At 37.3% G+C, this 9209-nt stretch overlaps 1 long non-coding RNA gene across 1 annotated transcript; it reads right to left on the bottom strand.

Moving 5' to 3' along the window:
• LOC112024616 (uncharacterized) lies at nt 1-1920 on the bottom strand. The gene is made up of 3 exons (XR_010624279.1): nt 1775-1920; nt 1120-1171; nt 1-85 (listed from the first exon to the last, which is right to left on the bottom strand). It is a non-coding gene; the product is annotated as an uncharacterized LOC112024616 (long non-coding RNA).
• Nucleotides 1921-9209: the final 7289 nt, after the last annotated feature.

Below are 9209 nucleotides of genomic sequence, written 5' to 3'. Positions count from 1 at the left end.
CCATTACAAAAATTCAGCCTCCATCAGTAGTTAGTCTAACTACTGTTAGCCACCAAATAGCTGTCTCAAAAGATTGTTGCCTACTCTAAAAGTTTACAAAATAATAGAATGAGACAGAACTCAGTGAGTAGCATAATTAATAGGGGTGGGGTAAATGCAAGTTTCATTTTCAATAATAGTAATATGATATGACAAGAATAATTGAATAATGAAACACAAAGTTTTTCAAAGTAAATACCTTGAAATTATATACTAGAATCTGTGAGCACCAACAATATAATTTTCAAAGCCATAATATCTAACATAAGGTAAAGTATCACAAATATACACCACTACCACATAGACCGGTCAGGGGATCCACCCATTCACAACTGGCATGATATTGTCCTCTCTGGTATGCGGACTCTTGGCCCCATGGACAGCAGTCTCACCCATACTCTCAAAGTTTTTTTCTCCCTCATGGGCAGCAGAGAGAGCGTGTCACCTCTTTTGCATGTGGTCTCTTGGCCTCATGGGCAGCAGCCTCACCCACATACAATCAAGGAACCTCTTCCCCCCATGGGCAGCAAGGCAGAATGCGTCATCCAAAGTGAAATGGCACTAACCTGGATTTGATTCCATTGTCACAAAGACTACGGAGACCAAATCGAGTGATCACTAGAAAATCACACATGGCATGGTGTCAAAACCACATAAAACTCACAGGTTACATTACTTTGAAACACATAGTTTATATCCAGGTAGTTTCAGAAAAATTTTAAATAATTTAACTTCCACAAAGTTTATAAGGTTTTCAACTTCATTCTTGTCAAAATATTTTCTATCAATTTTCCACATAACAAGACAAGATAAGCATCTTTAAATTTTCTAATATACCATGAATTCCAAGATTTCCTTATCAAAGATTAAATAAAAGGTGCTCATTTTTCCATATCAACAATTCATGCATTTCCCCAAATGCAATACCAAATATGATGCGTTTTTCATATATAATAGGATCATAACACAATACTTTTAAGAAAACATATATCTATATAATTTTCCAAAATGTGTTTGACCCAAAAACAACATTTATAAAACATGGTTATTTTCCAAAAATCTCATTAAAAAGCTACTTACTTCGCAACTGCAAAAGCCTAATTCTCCAAGCTCCAAGGAGATTAGCTAGAACCTAAACAATATCAAGTAAACCTATCACAATAAGCATAGGGTTTGAAATTGTATCTAGCTACAATTTAAGAATTGCCAAATGAGCACTTAATTAGGCAAGCTTAGTATTTAACCTCATCAATAATAATATATTCAACTTCCAAAATTTCTCAACAAATTGATTCACATGGCATAAACTCCAATTTATAAAGTTAACACATTTAATATTATCTCCAACATCATGACTAGCTTCCATAAAATTTACACTACATCATTAAGAGACCCATGAAAGCAAAATCAAAATATCCTCCAAGACAAGATATTTAGGACTTCAACTAACTCCAAATAAACCCAATGACAATGGAAAAATTAGATTTACCAACCATCACATGTTATAACTCAAAACCCCTCAATTTCCCACCATACATGAACCTTAAGTAGTCATCGTTAGCACAAACCATATACCCACTCATCAAATAATTCCACCAATACAAAACTCATACATACAAACACATAAATATCACTTTCAATGCTCATAAATCACATGGGTATCATTATTAAAGTTTAGATAAAAATAACCTCAAGCAAAAGTGTAAAACCCACCAAAAAGATTAGAAATTTTTACCTCAAAAAAAGGATGTGAAGGTGCTTATGGGTTCTCAAGAATTTTCCGGTGATCTTGCTGGAAAATGATGGTGAGATGGAGGTTTGGAGTAGAGTCCGATGGGTGAGTGTGGAAGTGAGTGTGTGTGTGTTTAAGTAAAGAGAAAAGAAGAAAATGAAAGGAAGAAAAGAGATGGCCGGCCCAAAAAGAGAAAATGAATGGTTTGAAAATGAGTGGTGGGGGATTGTTGGGTTAGGTAGGGCACATGTAGACATGGCAATACGGGTCAGAATTTTCTGACCCGACTTGACCTGACCCGAACCCGAATTTTTTAACCCGAAGTAAAAACGGGTTGACCCGTAACTAGACCCGATTTTTTTGTGAGTCAACCTGACCTAACCCGGATAACCCGTGACCTGACCCGTTAAAAAAAATTCGCAAAAAAAATATTTAAACTACGTCATGATACTAAGTGCAAAAAGCACAAAGTACCAAAACTAATAATCAATATATTATAAATATAAAATTATAAACAATTAAAACTCAAGACATGACATTGACATGAGAGAATCACTATTTGATTCATCAAAACCAATAATAGTTAGCTTCAGTGCTTGCTGCCAATTGCCATGAGTGATGAGACAAGACTACTCTACACGTTACACAACAACACAAGGGCCGGCCAAGGCTGTCAAGACTCAAGAGTCAAGACAACCATTAAAAAAAAAAAAAAAAATCTCATTCAACTGAGCTGTAGGCCATTGTCCAAACTCCAAAGCCAAAGGCACAAACAAATGAACAAAAACACAAGCACAAACGGCAAACGTGAATGAGCCCCTTTTTTTTTTTGAGTTTAAAGTAATTTTTCAATTCTAATTTATCTATTGTTAGTAAATTTACACATGAAGAAATTTTTAAGAAACTAATATTTAGAATTTGAAATGGAGTAAACTGCTGGTTTAGTGTTTGCTACTTTTTAGGAAAAAATGCATCAAACGCATGTGAGATATATTTATAGAGAATGTGCTAATTTTTAGGAAAAAAGTTTCTCTTGTAGTTTTTTTTTTTTGTTTTTGAATTTTTTTGAATTACAATTTTAACCCATTTTTTTATTTTTTAGGAATAAGGATTATCTAATTAGATTATGGGAGTTTTTGACATTTTTTGAAACCATAACTAACTTTTTGAATCGTTTTAATATATAAAGATTTAAAAAAAAAAAAAAAAAAACTATAGGTATACATATTCAAAGGGTATATTCGTTAAAAATTTTGAATATATTCAACTAATAACTAATTTATTCATCACTTATATAATAATATTTAACTAGCTAACTAAATAAATTAAATTAGCATGTGTTTATAAGTTATAACATACACATTCAAATTGACTAAACTTAGTGGTTAGCTCAATTGGTAAAATCTATGATGGTTGAATAAGTGATTTGGAATTCAATCCCTGCCTACACCAAATACTGATTGGTATCTTGGTCTGATGATAAAGAGCTATTATTAGGAGCGAACGTCATAGGTCATAGTGTTAGCGTTAGCGTTAATTCCTTTTTCTCATCATCGATATCGCTTCAAGCTGTAATCTTCGGTCACTTGCACTTAGACTAGCACCAAATAGAAAAAGGAGATGATGACGATAATGAAGAAGTAATGGATTTCTTAGAAGCCAATGAATAGTGGCCATTATGAATTATAAAGAATTTCTCCTTTCATCCATAAAAAATCTGCCTTCACCTGCACACCAAGCTACAAAAAGCTTTGTTCTTTTTTTTTAATCTATGCTCCTCCTTTGCTCACAATCTATCACCCCCAAAAGATCCAAATCTTAATAATAAAATAAAAGAATTTCATGCTTCAAAAAACCATAAAAACATCCAAAAGAAAGAATATTAACAATACTTTGCTGGCTTACTTGTTTTGTTTGTTTTAAAATCTATCTATTTTTGAAGATGTAAACTTGTAATTATATGCATTTTGACAGTGAACTATTAACATTGAAGATTTTTTCCATCATGAATTTATGACTATAAACAATTTTTGTCATGCTCAAACCTGTTAGAATTAGAAAGATATTAACAAGTGACATTAAGTGCAATTCATTTGCTTAATTGATTTTATTCATTCTCTCTAAACAGGTTGTTATTGATTTATTTTTATAATTAAAAAAAAAAATTGTTTGAAAAATACGGGTCAACCGGACCCTATCCGCAACCCGATTGACCCGTTTAAAAATGACCCGTTTGACCCGCAACTCGTCAACCCGATTGACCGGACCCGAACCCAACCCGACCCGCCCATTTTGCCATTTCTAGGCATGTGTGGTCCATTAAAAATTTGACTTTACACTTTTTTTCTTTTTTTTTTAACTGACTGGGACGTTACAGACGGCGACAGAAACAACCATACGAAGCCGAACAGTCCAAATTCAGCAAGTAACGTTAGCCAAGGAAATACGTTACATGAGGAGCAGCAAGATGCAATTAAGGAGAATCATGAGACCCCAATTACTCCTTCAGTTTCGGACAACATTAAGAATCAAAATAAAGAGTATGTTGCGGAGATTAATGTTGAGCTGGCAGCACTTAATTCCGAAAATTTCATGCATTCAACTCCTATTGTAATTAAACCACGTGCTCCCTATACTCCCTCAAACACAAACCGGGTTAATAAGACACATGCAACCCACCTTAATGGGTCACGTGACCGGGTTAATGAGATACATGCCACCCACCTTAATGAGCCACGTGATGCCCATGAGGCTGTTAGGGTATCATCGAAACATGAGCATCTTCGAGTGCTCCCATCCTGGACTCGCCGTGAAAGACCTGGGGTTCCCACAAACACTGAAAAAATTTGAGTACCATTCAGGCCAAAAAAGAAGTGCTAGCACATGTGAGTTTCTACCAGAGTTACAAAGAAGCGAGTTCAGGTTTCTCAGGTTGAAGATGGTGCCTATTTCGAATTGGTGGAGGCTGGTTCCCAACCCTGCCAGGAACAATGAGTTGCCTAGTATAGAACTGTCGTGGGCTTGAGAACTTACGGATATGGAAAGAGCTTGTAGAAATCATAGAGGCAAAAGATCTCTCTATCGTTTTTTTAGCCGAAAATCTGACAGATGAAGCAAGGCTAGAACAGGTTCAATGTAATATAGATTTTAATCACAGATGGGTAGTTCAAAGGGATGGCTAAGGAAGGGGTTTGGTTCTATTCTAGGAGTCAACAATAAATTTGAAGATTGTAGGGTCGCACAAGTATTACATTAATGCTATTATAGATCAAGGTACGGAGAATGAATGGCGATTCACTAGTTTTTACGGTGAACCAAATACAAACAGAAGATGGGAAGCTTGGGATCAACTTAGGCAGTTTAATTTCAACTCCAGAGTTCTGTGGATATGTATGGGTGATTTCAACGAGATCACAAAACAAGATGAGAAATTGGGTGGAGTGGCTCAGCCTCACAATCAGATGCAATTATTTCAAGAAGTCATTGACGAATGTAATTTCATGGACCTTGGATACTTGGGGCCAAAATTTACTTGGAGCAGGCATTTTGTGAATGGTAGCTCAATATGGGAAAGGCTTGATACGGGACTAGCTACAAATGATTGGTTTATGAAATTCCCAAGATCAAGGGACTATCATTTACAAAGTGATTCGTCAAATCATGGACCTATCCTACTTGTACTTGCACCTCTAGACCTACCACCGAAGAAAAAACCATTTCTTTTTGAAGAGATGTGGTTATCACATCCAAGTTGTGAGGAAACGGTTCAAGCAGCTTGGTACTTTACTTTCGGGTCAGATTTGAGTAGGGAGATCCTACCTAAAGTTGAAAAGTGTGGTAGTGATTTGAGTAGGTGGAACGGGGATGTGTTTGGAAGTGTTCGTCAAAAGCTGAACCGAAAGCAGAACCTGCTGGCTTTGGCCGAATCAAAAGGTTCGAGAGCTAAAATTTGAGATAAATGTGTTGTTGGATAGAGAAGCACACATGTGGGCGCAACGGTCAAAACTTCTATGGGCCAGCCAAGGAGAAAAAAACACCAAGTACTTCCATAGCCATGCAACAAAAAGGTTCAGGAAAAATTAGATTAGAGGGATTAGGGATGAACAAGATGCTTGGAGAGTCCAACCAGAGGAAGTTTCGGCCATAATTGTAAATTATTACCGTGAGCTCTTCTCTTCTTCCACAACAAATTCTCTTAGTAGTGTCCTAGACCATGTACCACAAGTCATTTCAAAGGAGATGAATTCTTCACTTACTCGGGAGTTTAAAGAAGATGAGGTTTTAATTGCTTTGAAACAGATGGCACCTCTAAAAGCACTAGGTCCAGATGGGATGCCTCTGCTCTTTTACCAACATTTTTGGAGTACGGTGGAAAAAGATGTCACTTTATCAGTTTGACATGGTTGAACACAAGTACTCTACCTCACCCACTAAATTACACCTTTATAGCCCTCATCCCAAAGATTAAAAACCCAGAATATGTGCATCAATTTAGACCAATTAGCCTTTGTAATGTGTTGTATAAAATTTTTTCTAAAGTGTTAGCAAACCGGTTGAAAACGTTGCTGCCTACAATCATTACTGAACACCAATTAGCCTTTACAAAAGATAGGCTAATATCCAATAATATTCTTGTTGCCTTTGAAACTTTACATTGCATACAGAATCACAAATCAATTAATCATGGTTTTATGGCCCTGAAATTGGACATGAGTAAGGCCTATGATAGGGTGGAATGGTCTTTCCTAGAGGAGTTGATGAGGAAAATGGGTTTTGCGGAAAAATGGATACATTTGATCATTCTTTGTGTGAAATCAGTTACATATTCCATTTTGATTAATGGTGAACCAAGAGGCCTTATCCACCCAACAAGAGGCATTAGGCAAGGAGATCTCATCTACCCTTTCTTATTCCTACTATGTACTGAGGGACTGAATGGCCTAATTAAGCATACAAAAACTAGTGGAGAGATTTATGGCTTCTCTCTTTGTAGAAGAGGCCCAAAACTAACCCATCTACTTTTTGCAGATGACAGTCTTCTATTTTGTAGGTCAACGGTGGAGGAATGTGAAAAGGTGCTAAATATATTGGAGTTGTATGAAAAGGCATCGGGGCAGAAAGTCAATAGAAGCAAAACAACCATCTTCTTTAATGAGAGCACTCCGGAAGATATAAAAAATAGCATCAAACAAGCTTTGGGAGTCCAAGAGATTTTGCAGTATGACAAATATCTGGGGCTACCTTCTCTTGTGGGAAAAAGGAAAAAAGTCTAGTTTCAACTACATTAAAGAGAGGATATGGCAAAAGCTTCAAGGGTGGGAAGGCAAGTTATTATCTCAAGTGGGAAGAGAAGTGTTGATTAAGTCCGTAGTCCAAGCCATACCTACCTACACTATGGGTTGCTTTAAACTCCCATTGGGGTTGTGTCATGAGATTGAAAGTTTAATTAAAAAGTTTTTATGGGAGCAAAGGGGGGACCAAAGGAAGATCCATTAACTGAAATAGAAAGAATTGACTAAGTCTAAAATGTTTGGAGGCATGGGATTTCGTGATTTAGCACTTCATAATGGCTCACTCTTGGCAAAAAAAGCTTGGCGCCTTCTCCACAATAAAACCTCACTTTTCTATAAAGTATTCAAGCCAAGGTTTTTCCCAAATCGCTCTATTATGGAAGCCAAAGACTCAAGGTCGGGATCATATGATTGGAGAAGCATTTTACATGGTAGGGATTTGCTAAGTAGGGGAGTAAGATGGAGAGTAGGGAATGGGGAGTCAATAAAAATTTGGTAGCACAACTGGCTCCCAAGAAAGCACCCCTCACAAGTGACTTCTTTTCCTATTGCATCCATGGAGACAGCCACGGTAGCTGACTTAATAGACGCCAACACCAGGCAGTGGAACCATGAAGTTATTGATGGAGTTTTTGCACAAGAAGAAGCTACCTTCATCATGAAAATCCCACTTGGACGGATTGCCTCAGAGGACATCCTTATCTGGCCATACTCTCCAGATGGTAGGTACAATTGAAAGTCAGGATATAGATTTCTCAAGGAGGAAGCTCAATTGCAAACTGCCCAAGAACCCCACAACTAGGATTTAATGATTTGAAAAAAAAAAATTGGAGTCTTAGTGTGCCAAACAAAGTTAAAAACTTGTTATGGCGTGATTGCCAAAATGCGATGCCAACCAAAGCAAACTTGGTGTGAAGAACCATTATTAAGGATCCATTATGTGATCGGTGCCAAGCTGAGCATGAAACACCTTTGCACGCCCTATAGGAGTGTAGAGAGCTGAACACGATATGGGCATCTTCTGGGCTGGAGCATATAAGAAGACAATCAAGCTTCTCGGACTTCAAAAACCTTGTAGCTTCGCTACTTCAAACGGAAGTGGGACTGGTAACTATGATAATGTGGTCTATTTGGTCACAAAGGAACTAAGTTCAACTCAGACAACCTTCCACATCACTCCAACAAGATCTTTCAACTCTCAAAGGACAAGTATAGTGAATTTCTAGCCTGTTAGGTACCTACGACAGTGAGTGCAACCTGTGTCAGGAAGAGATGGAAGCCTCCACCAGCGGATTTGGTGAAAATAAACTTCGATGGCGCAACTTGCTCAGGCACCAACAAGTCAGGTCTCGGCGTGGTCATCAGAGACAGCATGGGTCAAGTTTTGGCATCCTGTTCCAAGGTGGTCAATCAAGCGCACAGTAGCAGTGAAGTTGAAGCTATGGCAGCAGGCCTGGTGCTGTCTTTTGCTGCAGAACTTGGTGTGAAAAATGCAGTTTTGGAAGGGGATTCATTGCTGGTGGTGAAAGCTTTGACAGATTCCGAGAGCTCCATGTCTCCTATAGGACCTTTGATCAATGATGCTAAGTACAACTCCTATTCATTTGAAAAATTACTGTACTTTCATGTAACGAGAGATTGTAATGTTGTTGCTCATATTTTAGGTTTTGAGTTTGTAATGTTGGCAAACCATGACAAAACATGACAAAAACTAAGTCTCATTAGTTTAGAATGGTCTACATTGAAGTCCAAGACAAAAAAACTCATGTTCGGGATGAAAAAAAATGAGTTACAATCTATTTCATTCGATTGATACTCGATCGATCGAAAGTTGCATATCAGCAAAATCAGCAAACGTAAAAAGGCCATAACTTATCCGTTTGAAGCCCAAATCGTGAGCCGTTTTTTCCAGTATTTAAAGGACATCATAAGCTAACCTAGGTAGGGTTTTCAGAGTTTTTTAGAGAGATTAGAGTGCATCTTGTGCCTCTTTTGTAGATCTAGGGTTTTGTACCCAAAAGCTCTCTCATGTCTTCTACTGGTGTTATTCCTTGAAGAATCTCAAGATCTGGTGTTGTAGAAGTTGTTGTATGCAAGATCAACATTTAAGGAGATCCAAAACTTTTGAGTGGAGTCTCAAAGTCACA

This window comes from Quercus suber, unplaced genomic scaffold, assembly GCF_002906115.3.
Source record: "Quercus suber isolate HL8 unplaced genomic scaffold, Cork oak 2.0 scaffold_426, whole genome shotgun sequence".
Classification (NCBI taxonomy): Eukaryota; Viridiplantae; Streptophyta; class Magnoliopsida; order Fagales; family Fagaceae; genus Quercus; species Quercus suber.
Note: the sequence above shows the minus strand (reverse complement) of the source record. Positions and strands in the feature narration are given on the sequence as shown.